Source organism: Dipodomys merriami, unplaced genomic scaffold (genome assembly GCF_024711535.1).
Source record: "Dipodomys merriami isolate MVZ:Mamm:240054 unplaced genomic scaffold, mDipMer1.0.p SCAF_6, whole genome shotgun sequence".
NCBI lineage: Eukaryota > Metazoa > Chordata > Mammalia > Rodentia > Heteromyidae > Dipodomys > Dipodomys merriami.
The window spans coordinates 37,376,427-37,398,920 of NW_027206179.1; the positions used below are offsets into that span (position 1 = coordinate 37,376,427).

Genomic DNA, 22,494 nt, shown 5'->3' on the forward strand with positions numbered 1-22,494 from the left:
TTTGGGGGGTTTGGTGTTTTCACCCTTCCCCACCTCCCAGCCTCACCCCACCCCACCCCACCCCACCCCTCGGCCCGGCGGCTGGCTCTCGGGTTCCCAGAGCCCCGCGGGTCTCGCAAAGGCCAGGAGCGGCGACTCCGGCCACCCCCTCGGCTGGGGCCCCGGGGTAATTCGATGCGGGCCTGGCGAGGCTCCCCACGCTAGACCCGGGCTCGCGTCTCGGCAGCCTCCACCCACCGGCCCACCCTACATTTAGCGCATCATGTGATCCGGGTAAGTCATTTGCAAGTACAACAGTTCCCTGGGTTGCCCCCCATTCATTTCCTGAGAACTGCAGAGAGCAGCTGAGAGGCTCTGCTTGTGCGTGTGTGTGCGGGTGACGCCGTGTGTGCGAGTGAGTGTGTGCGCGTGTGAGAGGGAGAAAGGGGGAGAGGAGAAAGGGCGAGAGAGAAGGGGAAACAGGGAAAGAAGAGAGGGAGGGAAGGGAAGGAGAGAGAGAGAAAGAGAGTGTGTCAGAGTCTGTGTTAGGGAAAGAAAACAATTTCTCCTGCTCTACAGCTTCTGTTCAGGTCTGTGCCAATTCCGTTTCTTATCAAAATAAATAACCCCCCTCTCTTTTTTTAATTTTTTGGTGCCATCCCAAACCAGACCGTATTCTCTTAACATGTTTTCTTTTCCGTCTGTCATCTGCTCAAGTTAAATCATTTTGGTTGGTCTGTGTTCTAACGGGGGGGAAAGTGTGGGGAAGCGGTGGGGGGGGGGGGTGGGGGGTGTCGGGGAAGGGCGATGCTACACGGCTGAGCAAGTAGCGCCGGTCGGATTCGTGGAGAAGAAAGAGGGAGGTTACTTCTCCCACCCCCCACCCATTTTTTTTTTTTTAAGAACTTAGCAAGTAGCAAGGAATTAGGCATTTTTTCCCCTCTACCCCTAGTGGAATTGTGGGTTGCAGTGTTTGTCTGACAGTTGCCAACGATGAGAAATAAATCTCCCCTCCAGGCTGAATGTGTGTGTGGTGTGTGTGTGTGTGTGTGTGTGTGGTTGTGAAAGTAGTTGGATCCCAGGAATAAATGGGGATAGCTGCGGGCGCACCAGGGCTCTGTGTGTGTGTGTGTGTGTGTGTGTGTGTGTGTGTGTGTGCGCGCGCGCGCGCGCACTCGCTCAGTCGTGGACGGGAAGGGGTTAAGACGGAGATGACACTGCTGGCATGAATAGTGGTCCTGGTGCTACCTTCGTTATTGTCTCTGGTCCTAATGATGGGTAACTGTCACTTGAGACAGTGCCCGGTCCACGGAATTCAGACCAGGGGCTGGCCCAAGGCTGTTATTCTTCAGTTTTGGGGGGGACGAGGCTGGAGTTGGCCAGGGACAGCTTTGCAGGCCACCTGGGCTAGGAAACCCTCGGAGCCGGCCGGGGAGCCGCTTGGTTGCCTTAGGAGCTAGCTCCAAGGTCTCGGCCTTGACCTCCGCGGCATGAGTGGGTGCTAATGGGAGGTGATCTGCTACCCCGAGAGTCAGCCTTGCGATTGTTGGGTGGAGAACTGCCTTCTAGAACTTTGCAAACTTTTATCTTGAGGGGAAAGGGTGGGGTGCACTCAACAGTTTTGTGTCGCTACGCTTTGGAGACAGGCAAATGCTTGGGGAAAAAAGTACCAATTCCTTTGTTATGTGCCCTGCCGCCTCCCAGCCCCCTTCCCTCTGCCCTTCGAGTTTTGCATACTTTAATAAGTAATAGCCTTAATTCAGCGGATCAAAGCCGACTGTGTTGAGTTAAAGAGTATTAGTCCAACGGAATGTGTAATCTGGATAAACAGTTTGTGTGGTTAGTATTGTCAGCTCTCGAATTTAACTGTGCCGATGACTTAAGTCTTGTTCTGTGTGGATTGTTTCAAATAATTCTACTGGCTAATAGAATTCTCAGCCAGTGCAGTACGATATTTTAACTCGGCGTTCATATTCTGTTTCCCTGTCACACCCAAGAAAGACCGAGCAGCTCTATTTACATTTAGCGCATGTGCCTCCAGTTGCTTCGTAGACATCTGCCAATCAAATACACGTCACTCTGCAAATCCACCTAGCCGTCTTCATGCCCCTTTTTCTTAGAGGATTGAGTTGTTTAGATAAGTAAATGCTTTGAAATATAGTGGTGGCTTTAGCTAGAAGCCACTTGGGAATAAGGGTGGTCACTTTGAAGAGGGATGTGTGTACCATCTTGGAAGAAATGCTTGTTAAATTGGCATTTAATTACAGCAGCAGACCCCCTCCTCCCAAAGGAGGGGAAAAAAAAGAGAAGCAAACCCTGTTTGCAGCCATTCGCTGATGTCATCCACATGGTGTTTACATTTTTTCAAACCACACAGAAATGGGTTATGTTAAAGGGGTAGACTTTTAGGTTGGAAAACGTTGAATTGTAGATCAGTAGAATAAGATGTTAAAGAACAGACGTCTCAATTATGCTAAGCTACATCTTTATCACTGCAGACTGATCAGTCTTCCTATTAGAGCAAGTGTTAGCCTCCTTTGAGTTGCGAGAGAGCATTTAAGCATGCAGGAAAGTGGCAGAAATAATGTATTTAGAAAAAAGGTTTATTATTCCACCAGCTCACTATTATGAAATATATTTAAACTGGGAAATTGGAATGTCACATAAATTTTTTTTCTTAGTTTTAATGAATTCCAACTGCACAACTGACAGCCATGTCAAGTTAAAACATCCTTGAGGAATTTCTGTTTAGGACCGAAGTCCTTCAGTTATTGATCTACTACTGAGTAAAGCATCTTTAAGAGAAACTTCAATTGGCTTAACTTTTTGGGGGAATGCTTTTTATTACAGTTGATTGAATGAAAATTGTGCTTGTAAGTCCTCAACAGCTCCATCCCCACTCCCCCAAGTTCCTTTTTAAGAAACTAATGTCGTTTTGATGGACATAGTCCTGGTATCGCATAGAAACCTTGACCTTAGCAGCTCTTGGCTGGTGGTTGTTTACTACAGCTGCAGCTATGCTGGCTGGCCTCTATCAAAAGGGAAGGGATTGCAAACACTTCCTAGCTCTGGCAAGACAGATCAGGATGCTGGCTGTTCAGTCCAAAGGACTTGCATCAGGCCTACATTTCTTCTGGCTTCCCTTGAAAAGGAGTCATGCATTTTTACAGCATTTGAGTGAGTCTTGCATGTTACATCATGAAGCAGGCTGTCAGTAACTTTATGAAAGAATTTTATCTTATACCTAGGTATGCTGGATTTCAGCAAAGATGATTCAAAGACTTAGGTCCTCAGGCCTTTACTTGAGGGCATTTTTGTATTGGAGGTGTTGAGTGATAGGGTATTTTGATGTTGTTAAGTAGTTGAACTTATAGAATGTGCTGGTCATTTGTTTTCATACTATATGGAAAAAACCTATAGTTTTTGTATTTATGAAAATTCAGTAGCATTAGAATAATCACATTAAATTGGATGTCTAATGGTTTGTCTTCTTTGGAGTTGGGAGAAGCATTATTCTTAGTCTCAAGTTCCTAGTATGTATGTATGTATGTATGTATGCATGTATGTATGCATGTATGTATGTATGTATGCATGTATGTATGTATGTAGTATGAAACTAATATTAAAGTCCTTTGAAACGTTATGTTGTTTGTAGAGGGGGGTCATGGGGAACAAGGTATCACTGAAGAGCCCAAGCTGGCTTTGAACTTACAGTCCTCATGTCTCAGTCTCCCATGTCCTGGGATAACAAGCTTGTATCACCAGGCACAGACTTATTCTTTTTCTTTCTTTCTTTCTTCTTCTTCTTCTTTTTTTTTTTTTGAGAAGTTAATTTTCCTTCTTGTGCTTCCACATTGATTAATGAGCAAGAACTAAAATTCCCCAAGGAGTTTTATTCAAAATTGATATCACTGATATCTTTTGTGTGTGTGTGTTTGTGTGTGTGTGTGTGTGTTGTTAAGAAAATAACTTTAATTATGTTTTGGCACTACCATAGGGTCACAGACTGAAAATGCCTATATTTTTGTCCAGTGTTTATTTATTTTCCTTTAAAAAATTAAATTTAGTTTTAAGCTTAAGAATTTTGCACAGTCTTTGGCTTTAAATATGTACCAAATGTAAGGGTAAAAATATTAAAATGAAGTCACTGGCAACACCCTATAACCACAGCTTTAACTCAACCACCACAGCCACTCCTCTCAGAAGCAAAATGGGAGTAAACAGATGGGCCCTGCCCAGTGCCCGGAAGGTCAACTGCCTTCCCCTGGTTCTGTCAGACCTGCTTGGTTTCTAGATCCTAAGTCCTGCCAGGAGGCTGTCGGACTTCAACCTGCCAGTATTCATTTTCAGAGCCTGTACTGGGCCACCTCCCATCTGATGTCAGCCACAGGACTTCTGTGCTAAAGAGCACGGGCTGTGGATTAAACGGTTGCTTTCTCTATATGCTCTCCCTAATTATGTTACAAAGGGATTTTTTGTTTTTTTGGTGTTGGGTGTTTATTGTCTCACAGTGGCTACTTGAGTAGTCATATTTCTACTTGAGTAGTCATATTGCTCCATAAGAATTTGCTTTGGTCTGGCAGTAGATTATAGGATATGCATCCAAAGATTTCTGCTCTGGTTTTGGTGTTTCTTCCTGTGTTTTTTGTGCAGTGATACTTCACTTGCCTAGCTTATAGTCTGTACTTTTCCCGTGATTATTAACGTAGTTGGGCATGTAATTGCACTGGTACTGTGTGTGGGTACAGGAAATGGCTGTGCTCTCTGCATAGAGGTGAGGGGGGCGGAAACTAGAGAGTTTTGGAATCATTTTCTCTCATTCATCAAAGGCCATGTTAACTCCTATGACTATTATACCCTGCCTTTGATAGCTAAAACTTGGGGCGTAGGCACAGTGTTTCCTATACGCTAAAATGTTCATGTGCACAATAATTTTTGACATAATATAGGTGTGTATAAGTATATATATCTGCTATTTAGATTTATGTATATATATGTGTATATATATGTGTATATATATATGTTTTGCCAGTCCTGGGGCTTGAACTCAGGGTCTGGGCACGGTCCCTAAGCTTCTTTTGCTCAAGGACACTCTACCACTTGAGCCATAGTGCCACTTCTGGCTTTTTTTTTTATGTATGTAGTACTGAAGAATTGAACCCAGGGCTTCATGCATACTAGGCAAGCACTCTACCACTAGGCCACATACCAAGCCCTATGGATAGGTTTAACACTTGCATTTACACATGAGTTTTTATGTTCTTTATTGACATACCACCTCCCACACCACATACTTTCCTGACCAATAATTATAGTATATAAAAAAAACTATAGTATATAAAAAGGAGAAACACACAAAGGCTGTGTTTTTCTCTTTCTGTGTTTAGGATTTTGAGATTAAGAAGCTAATTCATGCTCAGCAATAGTGGCTCACACCTGTAATCCTAGCTGCTCAAGAGGTTGAGATCTGAGGGTCTTGGGTTGAAGCCAGACTGGTCATGAAAGTCAGTGAGATTCTTATCTTCAATTAATCACAAAAAAAACTGGAAGTGGAGCTGTAGCTCAAGTGGTAGAGTGCTAGCCTTGAGCAAAAGAAGCTCAAGGGGAGCGTTGAGACCCAGAGTTCAAGCCCTAGGACTGGTGAAAAAAAAAAAAAAGCTAGCCTAGTTACGTGTTTATATGAAGATAGGTATAATTTTTGCTTACAAGAAAAACCAAGATGCATTGTTGTAAAATAATAGATAAGAAATGTTCATTTCCTAATCTGTTCTCATCTATGATAGCATATCCTGGTAGCAGAGATGTCTCACTTTGAGTCTATGTGTATGTTCATTCTGACTAAAGTCTAGGTAACTGTGGTCAGGTTTCTACTGTGGTGAGGGTTAAATGAAGTAATGTGGGTAAAAGTGACTTTGAGTGTGACAACTGAATCGACAGGAAAACTACTCCCTTCTCCCCATCTCACCCTACCTTTCTCCCAGGCCCATGGCTACCTCTCTTCCTCCTCTTCCCCAAGAGAGATGCTTTTCCCAGCACCTCCAAGTAGACATAAAATTGATACAGAGAAGGAATTTCTGAGTGTGGGTAGAGCACTGTTAGCTGTCAAAGGTCATGAATTCCATTCCTGTCTCTCCTAGAGATTTGCTCTGTGACCTTGGGAAAGCCACTCAAAAAGTTTCCAAGTAACTACTATAAAAGTTATTGTAGATGTTTAGTGCAGGTGAAGTATCAGAGGGTTTCCTAAAGAAGTGCATAAAACTTCATTTGTACCTAATCATGTAAAGAACATTGCAAATGAAGACAGAGATGGAAACTATTTACTACCCCAAGGATGTCCTCTGGATTTTCTATCAGTCACTGTTTAAAAAAAGCTACTCATTAAATTTGGGATGTATTTCTTCCTTTTTTTTTTTTTTGTGGGTCATGGGCCTGAACTCTGGGAGCTGACCCTCAGCTCTTCAGCTCAAGGTTAGTGCTCTACCACTTGATACACAGCACCACTTACAGCTTTTTTTTGCTTATGTGGTGCTGAGGAATTGAACCCAAGGCTTCATGCCTACAAGGCAAGCATTCTACCACTGAGCACCTTCCCAGCCCCTTAAACACCGCGTATTTTTACAAGAGCAAACACTTAAAGTAAATCATCAGTGAAATTCATTTGGCCTCTTTCCGTGTCACAAATATGTACTGTTCATGTTACAACCATTGCTGTTCACGCTATTATCACTTTCTGTGGCACTTCCTTGCTTGTCTTTATTTATGCTTTAACATAAACATGCTGGGTTCCAGACTAATCTTTGGCGGTCTGTAGCATCTGACATTCCTTCCTATTGCTTCTTGATGGGTCTTGTTCCCTCCCAATCATAAGCCCCTTGAAGGCAGGGAATGGTTTTTTTTTTTTTTTTTTTTGATGTTCGTGGGGTCTTGAACTCTGGGCCTGGGCACACTGTCCCTAAGCTCTTCAGCTCAAGGCCAGTGCTCTACCACTTGAGCCACAGCACTACTTCTGGTTTTCTGGTGGTTTATTGGAGCTAAGAGTTTCACGGACTTCCCTGCCCGGGCTGACTTTGAACTGCGATCCTCAGATCTCAGCCTCCTGAGTAGCTAAGATTACAGGCGTGAGCCACCGGTGCCAGGCAGGGGAATGGGTATTCTTCATGTTGATTTCACTGGTCTCCAACACACTGGTTAAGATGATGATTGACATATACTAAGTACTAAAATAGTCATTGAAAGAACAAATCAAGGAACAGTCATTGGGAGTCCATATGGTGTCCTTTTAGTAGCTGGATGCTGCTACCCTGATCCTTTCCTACTTCCCTCATTCAGCTCTAGCAAAATGTTCAGCCAGTCTTTAATTCATTGTATTTTTCTGAAAAGTTTTCTTGTAAAAAGAAGCCCAGGAGTAGAGTGGAGTCACACCATTTAGGATTTGAGACATCAGACTATCCCATTTTTCACTATTTTTACCAGGAAAGGTGTTTCTCTTTAGTTTCTACTTACTTGTAAATTGAAGTGACAAAAGCAAATAATGATATCCCAGAATGTATTTGAGCATCAAAATGTACATGATGCACCTACTATACAGTTCTACATGTGCATTGTGCTGAAGAAGTATTAGTCTATGCCAGTAAATTCATGTCTCAAAGGCAGCAATTCACAGTGAATGCTAGTAGCAAAATGAATAGCTTGACTTTATGATGTATGCACCATAAGCATAGAAGTTAGGTATTGCACCTTTTGTGTGTGAGCTTATTGAATACTCTTACAACTAATGTATTTTTCTTGTTCAAGTTTATAGTCTGAGCTGTGTAGATGAACTTTTTTTGTCAGTCATGGGGCTTGAACTCTGGGTTTGGGCTCTATTCCTCGGCTCTTCAGCTCAAGGCCAGCGCTCTACCACTCGAGCCACAGCACCACTTGAATACTCTTTAGTAAACAGTTATAACTAACTAGCCCTTAGCTTTTGTATAGTTGACTTTGAAATAGTTGTCTCATGGACTAGTTTATATAGTGACCCCTAAAGTGTTATGTCTTAATAGCTATACTCTGACATTCCTATGGAATAAATTCTTGGGCATAGTATTATCCATTGAAAAGGCATGTGCGATTTTAATTTTCGTCAATGTCAGTGACACTGATTTGGAAAAGATAGAACAGTTCACATTGTTACTGGTAAGGCAGGCAAATGGCCACTTTCCCTGAAATACCACTATCAATGGGCACTTTGCCAGTCTGATCATTGTACAATGATATCTTCTTTTTACTTTAATATTCCTTATTACCAGTGGCTTCGTACATCTTTGCCTTTTTTTGCAGGCAAATTGGGTGTGTTCTAAGAATTGCTCTTTTACATTTTTGGCCTGTTTTATTTATTTTTCCTTTTGCGCTTTATCCTTTGGTAGGAATTCATCGTGCACTTTAGCCATTAACCATTAACTGGATTGCAAATAAATTTTCACTAACTCATCTTTTGTCTCTTGCCTGCTCATTAATTATTTGTGCTAGAAATTTCATGTAATTGTTTCTATCTTTATCTTGGGCCTTGCTGGGTGTAAGGGAGCATTTGAGCATTGGCATTTTTACTCAGAGCTGGCAATATACCACTTGAACCACACCTCCAGTTGTTTTTTGGCTGATTAACTGGAGATCAAAGTCTCATTAATTTGTCTGCCTGGACTGGCATTCAACCTTGACCCTAAGATCTTGGCCTTCTGAGTAGTTGGGATGACAGATGTGAGCCATTGGTGCCTGGCTTCCTTAGGTTATGTTTATTTGAAAAAGTCCATTTGTCTTGTTTCTGAAATATTTTACCTGGGTACAGTTTTTCCTTACTACTGATAATCTCCTGCTCTGTTATCTTCTGCTTTACTTAGTTCTGAACAGGTAAAATTTGACATTCTTATCTTTGTAATACTTTTTTTCTCCCACTCTGGCTGCCTTCAATTTTTTTTCTTTAGCTCTGTTTTCTGCAATTATAATAGGGTTTTAGGATGTTTCTTATTATTTGAAATTATCCTGTGTTTGAGTCCACTAAAGCTGCTTTATCTATTGTTTACTGCCCTTCACAGCTTTTCAAATCTTTCATGGAGTGTCTCCACAAACATTTCTTATGAACCATCTCTTCCTCTGTAATGTTTTGAATATAGTTCCACAGGTCTTGGATCCTCTGTACTCATTCTCTATTCACTTTCTACTTTGTATGATTTCTGTTGATTCATCTTTCAATTTACTGATGGTTTATGTTGTGCTCAGCTTTAGGGAACGGATTCTTCATGTTGATATAAATATTTTTTGTCTAGACTTTTCATATGACTTAAAACATTTTTATACCCCTTTGCTGAATGTCTCTGTTTATGCACATTATCTTATCTCTCTACATCCTGTAATCATAATTATAGTCATAATTATCTTTTTTTTTCTTTGTTGGTGGTGGGGCTTGAACTTTGAGCCTGGGCGCTGTCCCTCAGCTCTTCTGCTCAAGGTGAGCACTCTACCGCTTGAGCTACAGCGCCACTTCCTCATAATTATCTTGAAAGTCTTACTCTCATGGTTTCAATAGCTTTGTCATCTCCAGTTCTGATTGTATTCACAGCTTTCTCTCTTGACAGATATTTTTCTTTTTTCTTTTTTGTGCACGTGCATGCCTGTGCATGTGCGTGCGTGCGTGTGTGCGTGCGTGCGTGCGTGCGTGCGTGCGTGTGTGTGTGTGTGTGTGTGTGTGTGTGTGTGTGTGTGTGTGTGTGTGTATCTGGGGTCTCCAAATTCTTTGGAGCAATGTCTATTCAAGTCTTTTGTTCATTTTTAGGGTTATCACTTGAGTTATAGGGATTCTTTTTATGTTCTAGATAATTCACCCCTTATCACTTACATGATTCTCATGTTTTCTTCCATTTCATGGCCTGTGATTTCATTTTTATTAATAGTGCCCTTTGATTTTTAGTGTTTGTTTAATTAATTAATTAATTAATTTTTGGTGCCAGTTCTGGGACTTGAACTCAGGGCCTGGACACTGGTTCTGAGCTTCTTTTGCTCAAGGCTAGCACTCTACTACTTGAGCTACAGCTACTACTCTACTTCTTGAGCTACAGTGCCACTTCTAGCATTTTCTGTGTATGTGATACTGAGGAATCAAATCCAGGGCCTCATGCATGTTAGGCAAGCACTGTACCACTGAGCCACCTTCCCAGTCCCCTATAGAAGTTTTTATTTTGTTTTATTATTTTTTTTCAGACAAGCTGGCCTTAGACTCCTGACCCTTCTGTTGTCTCTTGAGTGCTGGGTTTTCAGGCTTGCACCACTACATCCATCCATCTTCCTTCCTTCCTTCCTCCCACCCTCCCTCCCTTCCTCCCTTCCTTCTTTCCTTTCCTCCTTTCCTTCTTTCCTTTCTTTGCTTCCTGTTTACATGGTCCCAAGGAATTGTTCCAAGGCAAGCAGTCTACCACTAAGTCACATCCCCAGACCCATCACATACATTAAAAAAAAAAAAATTATGTAGTCTGTTCTATTTCTTCTTTGGCTGCTTCTGCATTCATGTCTAGAAAGTTATTGTCAATTCTGATGGTACGAAACTTTGGTCCAGCTTTGTTCTTAACATTTTGCAATTTTATATAATTTTTAATAGCTCTTGTTTTGTATATTTTGTGATATGTATAATTCCAGACTACATATCCTTTTAAAAATTTTCTTTTTCTTTTGAATGACTTTAAAAATAGATCCATAACAACCTAGCATGATTCCTATTGCCCTTCCTGTCTCAATTTCTGTCACCCAATTTCCTTTCTCCCAGTCTCTCCTAATGTCTGTATTTTCCCTTTAATTCATTTTCTTTGTTTTTTTTTAAAGTTACCTTTAACATAATAATAAGTATATGTTTTTCTTAGTTAGGATTTCTGAAGTTACGCATTTCTTCCTGCAAGAAATGATTTGAAAAATTTGTCATCGATTTGGAAGGTATATCAGCTGTACTGTAAAATTCATAGTATTGCTGCTCTAGCTTCACTTTTACCACTAGCTCATCTAGTGCTGTTGTCTGTAAAAGAAAACACAGCAATTCCTTAAGGCATCTTATCTGGAAAACCTGTAATATACTACTATCTGCAGAACATTTAATGATACCAACATTAATCTGTGATGTCTAGAGTATGAATTGCCCATCTAAGGTGGAATAACCGTTGGTCATAGGGAGTAGGCATGACTGAATATAGACATATGATGACATGCATTTGTCTTTACCTATAGGAAAACAAAATCAGCCAATAGTAACTTAAGATTTGTTTCCTTTCCTCTTTGTCTCCCTCTCCTACCCAGTGGGAACTTTGTGCTATTTGTTTTTTCTCTTCTTCCCAATTTGCTTGTATCTCTGTGCTCATCTGTACTTGTCCCTGTATCTCAGACTTGCCCCCCCTCCCCCCCCAACCCCTTATTTACTGATTGTCCTCCACAATTGTAGATCATTCATCTTTGGTGGGACTGTTTTCTTCCATAATGGCTTATTTCTCATTATTTTTTCCCCCACTTTTTCATCTGCCTTTAGCTGGAGGTCTCAGTGCTGTGCTGATTCACCTGTTACGTGGTTAGGATGATTCAGTATTTTCATTAGACAGGCTCTGCTAGTATAAATGTCACCAAACACTTGCTTATCCTCAAATAGTCTCAGATACTTCTCCCTCAGAGCAATAAATAGTGTTTGGGTTCTCTTTCTCCCCCCACCCCTGCCAAGGTCAATTTATCCATCATTTTCCTGGGTCCTTAAATGTGATTCCTTCCAGTTTATTGTAGGTGCTACACATGTCCCTTTTCCAGCGTGTCTCCTTTTCCAACAACCACTTCTTTACTAACCTTTATAATGAAATCCTGTAGGGAGCCGTATTTCCTCTCTGTCTCTTCTCAGCCAGGATAAGGTAGTGAGGTATGGAAACTTGTAAATAGTACTTCTTGGTATAAAGAGATAGATGCTTGAAAATGGCAGATGATGGCTGAGACTATAGTGTCTTCTCTGTAAGAATAGGTTGGCAAATACTTGAGAGAAAGCCATCATAGTCACTATGATACAAAGACATACAAGGTATGGGTTCATAACAGCCACCTTCCTCAGTCTTTAGAATAGAACCCCGGATGTTGAGCTTGTTCCACAAAGCCTCCATACTTGAGCCATACCCTCATCCCTTTCTTTGTATTTTGTTTTTCAGATAGGGACTTGAACTACTGTTCATCTTGCCTCAGTTTCCCAAGTAGCTGGAATTGTAGGTGTGCACCACCATACCCAGCTCCTCATAGCCCTTTGAACAGCTGAATGAATTGGTTAATTTTCCTCCAAGGGAGTAAGTTCAGTCCCTGTTGAAGACCTTAGGGGACCAGGCTAGGTTATCTTACAACCTTAGTTGATGCATAAGTAATAGTTGTAGTAATAGCTTGCTTGTTATTCTGCAAGATTGTAGTGTTTTTGAAAATCGTCTTTGGAATTTAGGCATTTTGTAGAGTCTGACTCCATCTGTATATCTCATCTGTCCTCATTTATTGGTGGCCATTTAAAATCCGTACACACTTGTCTTGAGAGCACTCCTCTCTTTTTTTAAGCTACTTTCAAAGGATTGTATGAAGGAGTTTCCATTCAACAGAACAGTTTAATATAATGCATCTTGATCAATGTCACCAAATTTTTCTTTTTTCATTCCTCCCCCCTTTTTCTTTGGTTTTGGGATCCAAGTCAGAGGCATTGATTCGAGGCAGTCACTATCATTCAGCTGCATCCAGCCCCAGAACAGCCACTAACAAGTTATTGTCTGTTTCCTTTTCCTTTTCTTCTTTCATTTCCTCTTATTTATATATCTGGTCTTCTATATTTCTCTTCCAAATACGATATCACTTCTCCTTTTATCTTTTGTTAATCATTTGTAGTTTTGCTTTGTTCTTTGGGGGGGGTGTGAGTGTGTGCAGAAGTGTATGTGTGAGCTGGGTGTCCGTGGCTCACGCCTGTAATCCTAGCTACCCAGGAGGCTGAGATCTGGGGATCAAGGATCAAAGCCAGCCCTGTCATGAATGTCCATGAAACTCTTTATCTTCAGTTAACCACTATGGCTCAAGTGGGAGAGAATTTGCCTTGAGTTGAGTTCAGGGACAGGGCCAAGGCCCAGAGTTCAAGCCCCGTGACTGACCCCCCCCCAAAAAAAAAAAGTGCATGTGTGCAGTGGCTGTTTTAACAAACTCACCTTTTTTTCTTTCCTTTTTCAAACTCACCTTCAGTCAGCATGGAATATCAGTATGGAGAAGGTATTATGTTAAATGCTACAGGTGTAGAATTGAGCATGATAAGGTTCTTGCTACCAGGAATTACAATTTTTGGGGGAAGTCAACAACAACCCCCCTTAAAAAAAACTTACAGAAAAAGCTTACAGAGTGCCGTGTAATAAAAGTTTGAGCCAAATGTTCTGAAAGCATTGTGGGGGGCATTCAGCTTTGTTCATTTGCAGGATTTGGAGGAGTGACTGAGGAAGAAGCCTTTGGTCTGGGATTGACTGAGGAGTAAGAATGTACCTGAAGAAATGGAATGGAGGTGAGAGGAAAGGAGGATGCCTGCTGATCAGCCATCTACCCCACCTGGGCTGTGAACGCCATTCCAACAAGAACCCTATCATTTTCCCATCCTGGTAGTAATTCCTCAAAGCATATTATCTTCTGGGAGCGACGATATATCTCAGACTGTAGTAGTCTGTCTCTGAAGTCGGTATCATTCAAGGTGATAACAATAAAGAATTCATGATAGTCTGATTGCATCAGCAAACTTGTGTCAGACAATAATAGTTTAGACTTAGCTGTTCACATTAGTTTGGGTTACAGGTACAAATCCTATGTATTGTTCCTCAGTGCCTAGAGGAATTGGATCCAGGACTAACACAGTACCAAAAGTTAAATATGCCCCTGAACATATAGTAACCACTTGAGCATTAGAGTATCTGCAGAAAACGTATACCAAGCTGGCTGTATGCAGCTAGATCATATCTAGATCAATTATAATACCAAATACAGCATGGGGAGTTTGTAAATAGCTGTTACACTGCATTGACAAGATGAAAAGGGTCAGTGTGGACCCAACCTCTTTTGCTTTCCAAAATATTATTGCTTTCTGGTTGGCTGAGTTTACAGATGGGGAACCTACAGATACAGAGTACCAGCTCTGTGTGTGTGTGTGTGTGTGTGTGTGTGTGTGTACTTATACACCACACTTTTAAGACTCCTTTGTGTGTGTGAAAACTGTTTGAGAGAACAAGCTCTGTTTGAAGTCTTTTGCCCTCTGTAAGGGTATCACGTCAGGATCATTTTTCATAGGGGAGTCAGGTATTACAATTAATAATTTAAAAATTGAGTCATAGTATGATTAATTGAAGTTTCTAGCTTATGTTTTTGAAATGCCTGGAAAAATGCTTTTTTTGAGGGGGGGGAGAAGAGGGAAGATAGGGTTTGAACTCAGGGTTTCATGCTTGCTAGTTAAATGCTTTATTGCTTGAGTCCTATCGCCACCACCTTCTCTCTGGTTTGGTTATTTTTGAATTAAGGTCTTGCCTTTGCCAGGGCTGACTTGGAGACTGATCTTCCTATTTATGCCTTCCTGCCATGGCTGAGTGATAGGTTCGCAATACCTATCTGCTTTCCCCGCCCCCCCCCCCCCCGTCCCCCCTGTTGAGATGAGGGTTGTTCTTGTTAACTTTTTGCCAGGCCTGACCTGGAATTGTCATCCTCCTGATTTTAGCCTTCCACACTGTTAGGATCTTTCCCAGCTGACCCCGGGGACCATGCAGAGGCTGGCACACACAGGAGAAAGATTATTATATGGTTTATTAGAGGGGGTCCTATCTTCCCTGCCCTTATCCAGGTGGGTTGCTAGGTGGGGATAGTGCTAACATACAGCTGGAATGACAGGCATGTGTGTAGTGTCCAACTATTGGTTGAACTGGGGGGGGGGTTCTCAGGAAGGTTTATGCTGACCGGCCTCAAATCATTATCTTCCCAAACTCAGCCTCTAGAGTAGCTACTTTGCCTTCTTTGTAAGTGAATCTTTTATTATTTGTTTGTGGCATTACTGTTACTGGGATTTGAACTTGGCTTGGCAATTGCTAGTAGGTATGGAATAAGGATACTGGGTCTAAATGGTGCCATCTTGGCAGTGTGGTGGATCATAGGAAATTGGGTCTAACTTGGGCTATCTTGGCTTCTTGGTGGATGAAGGTGGAGTCCCACCCTTTGATGATGGGTGTGTCTCAATTGCTAGAGGCAAGGGCGGCGACTTGCCCAAACTGTACTGTGAACTCACTAGACTCTTGGAACTCTGGAGCCCCCTGTCCCTGGAGTTAACCTGTCCCCTGACCATGACCCTATTTAGGCCCTGACCACCTCTGCTACCATTTTGCACCTTGCCTATACTCTCCTGAGGTCACCACAGCATCCCTCTTCAGCTCTGCATTAGAGTTACTCTGGTTTGTTGAGATTGTTTTTCTGCTCTTTTCTCTGCTGCTCTCATGGCTCAGTTTCCTAACAGTTTTAAGTGTATTCGAGGTTGCAAATTTTTTTGGGGATGTGCCTTCTCGCAGTTCCTAACTTTCCAATAAAGATTCCCAATTCGACCCCTCAAAATGTGGCTTCTCTGTATTTTACAATCGAATTCCTGTGTAACAAGTACTGACCACTAGCCCTGTAATTGGAACTTTAAAAATCACATTTCAAAGTTCTAACTAGAAAGAGGAAGCATGATTTTTCCTGCAGCTTCTCTAACCAAATACATTGCTGGTCTGGTAACTAATAACAGTTTTAAAAGACCATCCCTCTTTCATTGGCCAACATTAGATCTTTCATTGAATATTTAAAGACACTTTAACAAAATTGTGTTCTTTAGGGCAAGAGAGATTAATTGGACATTTCAGATTATCTTCTGAAAAGAGCTTTGTTATTAGATTTCCTCTTTCTTCAGTTAGAGCTCCTGCAACATCCAGAAGTACTTGTAGCTTTGGTAATTGTCAGCAAGTTACATTAGGCTTATTTTTAATTCTTTTAAAGTGAATTGATAGAGATAGCTACAAAGTGATTTATTTACTGTACTTTATATGAAAAGAATATTAAAGCGATTTTAAAAGATGTCTTATAGTTCAAATATGTCTTCTTCCCTCACTTGGTGTGAGTTCAAGTGAATCAATAAAATTTTCTTAAGAAAATGTAATTTGGCATATAAATCATATCATTGAAATCAGCCTATTTAGTAGTTAGAATCTCCTGATGCTTCTTGAAGTATGTGGTATTTGCAGATTGCACATCTTTGTGTCCCTACCCTGTGGTGGTTCTTTCTTACTTGTATGTCTCACCTTACTTCCTCTCAAACGTGAGGTACCAGCCAGGTCTGTTCAGTTAAGTTGAGACCAATGCACTGGGATGGGATTGGTAAAGGTGGTGAACAATAATCTAGAAACTCATTTCTGTTTTGTGTAAGATCCACTTCGTTACTGAATCTCAGTACTATATTGTCTGTCTATTTTATGTTTATTGAGAACGTTTTGGAAGTAATATACAAAGTACTGTTTCAATGCTTAGCACAGAGTAAGTAAGGCCCCTAGGTAGTAGCTGGAGGAAGAGACCGGGGTGAGGGGGGACTAATTTCTGCAGTCAGTCGAGTCCTCAAAGCGGAGGGACAGCCTGGCTGATCCGACCTCAAGTGCTGTGAAGAGGGATGACTGCCGAGCTGCACCTTAAAGGGTGGAGGGAGGGGAAACGGCTGTCCACACACAGGAAGCCACTTGAACTCTGGGTGAGGCAGGAAGTGTTGGGTGTGTGTCTGACAGAGGTCTTCTCTGGCCAGGCTAGCCCACAGAAAGGCTTTCTTTAGAAACCTCCAGTGCCTTCAAACATTTCAGCCTATTCAAAAGCATGGACCATTTGACTTTCCAAAACCACCACCACCACCACCAAAAACCCACTGAGACTTCCAATTTCTTCCGAAAGACTTAAAGATCTTCTAATGATTGATAGCTTATCAGCTTTCCTCCTTATCCTAATGTATTTTAACATAATATATTAAAGATATTTTAATATAATGTAGCTATATTTTTTAAAAAATTATTTTTGTCTGTCATGGGACTTGAACCCCGGTCCTGGGTGTAAGGTCTGCCCCAGGCCAAGCAGGCCCTTTGCAGACACCTCCCTGCCTCTTGGCTAAGTTTCTGCCCAATATCTGTTACCTTGGTATCTGGCACACCTGGAAGCAGTCACCTCCCCCTCCTGCTAGGTCACATCCTGGGCCACCTATGGTCACATGCCTCCCATCTGACAGTTCCCAGGCTCTGTGCTCACATCCAGATCCAATGTGGTCACACCTTTCCCCCACCTGCCTTGCCTCTTCCTGTCCCTGGCCTAGATAAGTCCTGGTCTGGCGGTGGGTCTCCCCTTTTGGCCATGCCTCTCCACCATGCACAGCCAGGGCAACAGTTTGGTAAATAAACTTCTTTTCCTGCCTGAAAAGTGCATGGTGTTCTCTTCATCAGCTACCTAATGAGACCTACCTATTTAATATACCTTACACAAGGCACTGTCCCTGAGCTGCTTTTTGCTCAAGGCGACTACTCTACTACTTGAGCCACATCACCACTTCTGGCCTTTTCGGTGTATGTGGTACTGAGGAATCAAACTCAGGGCTTTATGTATGCTAGGCAAGCACTCTGCCCCCAAGCCACATTCCCAGCCCTTTGAGCCATGTCTCTAGATCTTTTGCTTGCTGTGCTCTAGATAGTGTCTTGTGTTTTTGCCTGGGCAGCCTGGACCTGTACCTGGCATGTATCAGGCATATACAGGCATGTACCACCTCTACTGCCTTTTTAAACATTATTTTTATTTTTGTATTGCTAACTTGCTTTTGCCTGGATCCGTTGTGTTCGACTTCATGAAGTAAGCTTCGTTGCTTCGTTTTTTCTTGCTCGGATACTTTGTACTTCTGTCACCCTTGATCTATTATAAACCAAATGACCTTGGCTACTTTCTAAATGTTTCCTAGTAACCAATTTTCTAGAAATGTCTCCAAGCAAATCTTTACATCTTTACCCATTTCCCAAGTAGCCAACACCTGGCTGAGTACTGAGTCTGCTCCGTATCTTTATTCCTCAGCCCTGCTTCAGCCCAGTATCCCTAGGCTCCTTTTTCATGGACTCTACCTCTACTTGTGGGTCATTGCTAGGTTTTATTTCTGCACTTGTAGTCTCAGGCCCCAGGAAGTGAAGCTGTTCCCTACCAGAGGCCACGTGGCCTAAGTACATGGTTGCTCTGAGCTTCAGTCGCAGTGTTTATGCTTTTGTATCTTTATAATTTTAGTTTTAGTTTTTTTTTTTTTCTTTTTCTGCTAACACTGGGGCTTGAGCTCCGGGAATTGTGCTCCTGCTTGGCTTTTTTCCTCAAGAGTAGTGTTCTGCCCCTTAAGCCACACTTTACTTCCCACTTTAGCAGATTAATTGGATGTAAGTGTCTCCCAGATTTGTCTGCCCAGACTGGTTTTGAACCATGATCTTCAGTTATCAGCCTCTTAAGTAGCTAGGATCATAGGTTTGAGCCACTGGCATTTGGCTATAATTTCTTACATAGATAAGTAATTTCATATATATATATTATATGATCTTTAAAAATATTCAACTTTTTGCTTTCTATTGCATTTTATAAATTTTTGGATTTTTTACATTTAGCTTTAAGCAGGGTGCTGGTGGCTCATGCCTGTAATCCTAGTTAATTCAGGAGGCTGAGATCCGAGGAGGATCGTGTTTCAAAGCCAGCCCAGGCAGGAAAGTTGTGAGACTCTTATCTCCAATAAACCACCAGAAAACTGGAAGTGGTAGAGCACTAGCCTTGAGCTGAAGAGCTGAGGGACAGCGCCCAGGCCCAGAGTTCAAGCCCCATGACCGACAAAAAAAACAAAAACAAAAACATTCAGCTCTAAATTTCAAACTATGTCTTTTAGGTAATTTCTATCTTTTGGAATTAAAAAAAAGTTTTACCACATAGTTTGTTTTAGGAAAAATTTCCTTGTGTGTTTGCAAACAGTATATCGACTATTAGTTCAAAATTTGGGGTAAATATGTTAACTTTGGTCTTTTGCTCTTAAAGACATTTACTAAGCTTGTTGAGGCTAAGTAAATTTAATGTTGTAACAATGCTAACTTTTGTCTTTTGCTCTTATAGAGTTTTACTTAGCATCTTGAAGCAAGATAATATGAAAGAATGTAATTTAGAGTCTATAATAGTTGTAAAAGTATTGAATTATGTAGGAATGCAGGCCTTCTGGTTTAGTAATAGTATTGCACACATTGGTCTATCTAGACATTCAGTGTTACCAAAAGAGGATATTCTTAGGAGACAATCACAAAGGCTCAATAGCTATATACATATGATCATATTAAATTAGCTCCAAGAAATAGTAACAAGATTTTCTCTTTGTTGCTATTTTCTGTACTTTTTGTTTGTAAGTTTATCTGTTTTGGGGAGAGTAAGGGGGTACAGAAATGGTGGGACAAAGGGTGAACAAATGCAGCAGTGGTATTCATGATACTACATTGAAAATGAACTATATAACTTGTGGAGGATGAAACTGAGAGAAAAGGAGGGAAGGGGTGACACTGTTCAATTAGAAATGTGCTCATTACCTGACTCATGTAACTGTATTCCCTCTGTACATCACCTTTGCAATAGCAATTAAAAGAAACGCTGGTCTGGGGTAAGATTTAAAGAGAGGGAACAGAGGAATGAGGAGAGGAAGGGAGGGTTAATATGGTCAAATTACTCAGTGTTCATATATGAAAATAGAAGGAGGTAACTTGAGGGAACAGAGGATTGGATAGAGGAAGGGAGAATGATAGCAAGGGTGATACTGATCAAGATACATTGTATTCAGAAACTTACATGTTGAATTGAAAGCCCTTTGTACAACTACTTAAAGATTAAAAGGAAAGTTAATCCAAAGAATCTGATGAAACCAGAATGATGTAGATAATGGATACATTTTTATTATTGCTATTGTAGAGAATGTATACAAATACAATCATATTTGTGTAACATACATTAAAGTAATTTAGATATTCTATGATAGCTAATAAGTATAATATGTTTAATTCCTTTGTTACTGTATAATACATTTAATACCTTTTAGGGAGGATGAGTAATGCCACAAGTGAACACTTTTGTTTTAAAGGGACCTAATACTTAGCATTTTCATAGAATGGAAAGTAAGTACTCAGGCCCAAACGGTCCTACCATGTCAAGTTGTCTAACATATCTCTTGTCTAAGGCCATGTTTGCCTTAAATTGCTTATTTCTCTGAAATTATGTCCAGAACTTTTGTCTTGGCCACTTGTTGGTACTAGCAATAGAAGGCCATTTCCCAGTTTGTTCCTCATCAACTCTTAACTCTGGACTACCTTTGGTGAACTGTCCTCAAAAATAGATTGAGCTGGAAGTGGCGCTGTGGCTCAAGTAAAGAAAGCTTGCCTTGAGCTGGAGAGCAGCTTCCAAGCCCAGAGTTCAAGCCCCACGACCTCCCCCTCCCCCTCCCCCCAAAAAGATTGAGTTGATTTGAGTTGGTAAGCTTTACTTCGTGTATCTTTGTGGCTAGGACAGAAACACTGAATAGTTCTTGTATTGGAGCAAGATGATTTAATGATTGTTTAGTATAAGGCAATCTTTGCATTCTTGGGAAGTTTTTTGTTGAATATTACTTAATTTGTGGTCTTGATAACTCGTGAGGATACAGGCTTCTCAAGATGAAAGTTTATGCCCACCGTAAACTAAGTAGAAAATATTATTGGTTATCTGGAAAATTACTGTTTGAAAAGTATTTTAAAATTCTTGTGATGTAATGTTCTGTAAAGAAGCAGAAATTTGGGTATACAGTGTTCTAAATGGATCTCAGTTTATAATGTTAGACAGTATTGATCTCTGCTTAGAGTAAAATGTATTAATCCAAGTTGTTACCAATATTTAAAATAATACATGTACTTGATAGAAAATTAAATATCTTAAATACTTGATTTCACTTTTAATGACTGAGCTGTCTAGCTATAAATTAGTATAGGCCGACATTGAAATACCATATTATCAATGCATTCTCAAATATTCTTTTGGATAGGCGTCTGCTTTAAAGTCCTGCAAACATTTCTTATCTACAGGTCAAACACAGGTGAAACCTTTAATAGCTAGTAAACATCAAATGTGATTATGAAATGTAATTGACTGTGAATGCCTTGAGGACAGGGATGGTACTTCATAAATAGCCTTGACTTCCCTGTGTGTGTGGCACAAGCTATATAGATTTAGGGGCTCAATCAAATTTGTAAGATTCAATAACAGTGTCTTCTTAAAGCTGATAAGAAATTGCCATGTTGTAGGTACCTTAATTTTATTACAATAAGAAGAGAATGCTGAGTACATTGGTGTGGTGGGGCTTAAGTCTTCCCCCTCCCCCTTTATATCTGGGCTGAAGATTGGTTTTCTTTCTCATTTTACAAAAGCCTTCTTCTGCTCCTTTGGAAATAATGAGGCAGACTGTGTTTACTTATATGTATATATATATATATATATATATATAATTATATATTATGTATATACACATAGATATTCATATATCTATGTGTGCTTGAGTAACAGATTATCTGAATAAACACCTTAAGCATCTTATCTTTTCGTGGAAAGGATGTTCTTTTCAAAGCTCTGTTTAGGCTAGCATGTTGAAATTGGGAGACAAGTAAATTCATCCTGTGCATTATAGTCCATATGAATTTACATGTACCCAAATACCCTTTGCCTTCACTTTTGTCCCATTCTTTCTTCCTCATTTGCCTGCTCAGCATTCCCTTTCTTTGTGGATAAGCCTACAGCATTCTACCCTACCTTACCAATGGTGTCACGCCCTGTGGTTTTAGTTATCTGCAGTCAAATAGTACATGGAAGATTCCAGAAATAACAGCTTTTAGGTTTTAGGTGCCATTCTGAGTAAAATGATTAAGTCTCCACTGTGGTCTGTGCTGCCCAGAATGCTCTTCCTGCCTAGAATGGGAATCATTCTGTTCAGGGTATCCATGCTGTATATGCCACCTGTCTAGTAGTCACAGTGTAGCCATCTCCATGGCCAGATTCTATCATGTGGTTTCAGTATTGTGCTTCTGTGTTTAGGTAGCCTTTATTCTACTTAATAGTGGCCTCAAAGCTTCAGATTAGTGATGCTGGCTGGTAATTTGATGACCGTATATTGTTATAATTGTTCTATTTTGATACTTTTTGTGATTACCCTTTCCTGTGCTCGATTTAAAAATTAAACTCTCATAGGTATGCATGTGTTGGAAAGAGTCCATCTAGGGCTTGGTGTTAACCACAGTTTTAAACTTCCACAAGGGGTGCTGGACCATGTTCCCCCCATACCTAGTGAAAGAGCAAACCTCTGTAATGAGCAGTGAAAGTCAGTGACTTCCGCTGGGTTCTGAATGATGGGTCACAGATAAT

General features: G+C 40.9%; 1 protein-coding gene across 7 annotated transcripts in view; it reads left to right on the forward strand.

Moving 5' to 3' along the window:
• Positions 1–22,494, forward strand: part of LOC138814048 (Krueppel-like factor 12) — a 708,935-nt gene that overhangs the window by 339,996 nt on the left and 346,445 nt on the right. For 2 of the 7 annotated variants that reach the window (XM_070002820.1, XM_070002823.1), the window contains exon 1: positions 75–273. The exons of 2 other annotated variants lie outside the window; for them this stretch is intronic. The gene's annotated coding sequence lies outside the window, so the exon portion shown is untranslated. Of the gene's footprint in view, positions 1–74; positions 274–493; positions 570–22,494 lie in introns of those variants that run through there. 3 more of the 7 variants (XM_070002821.1, XM_070002827.1, XM_070002824.1) reach the window with 3 other exon arrangements.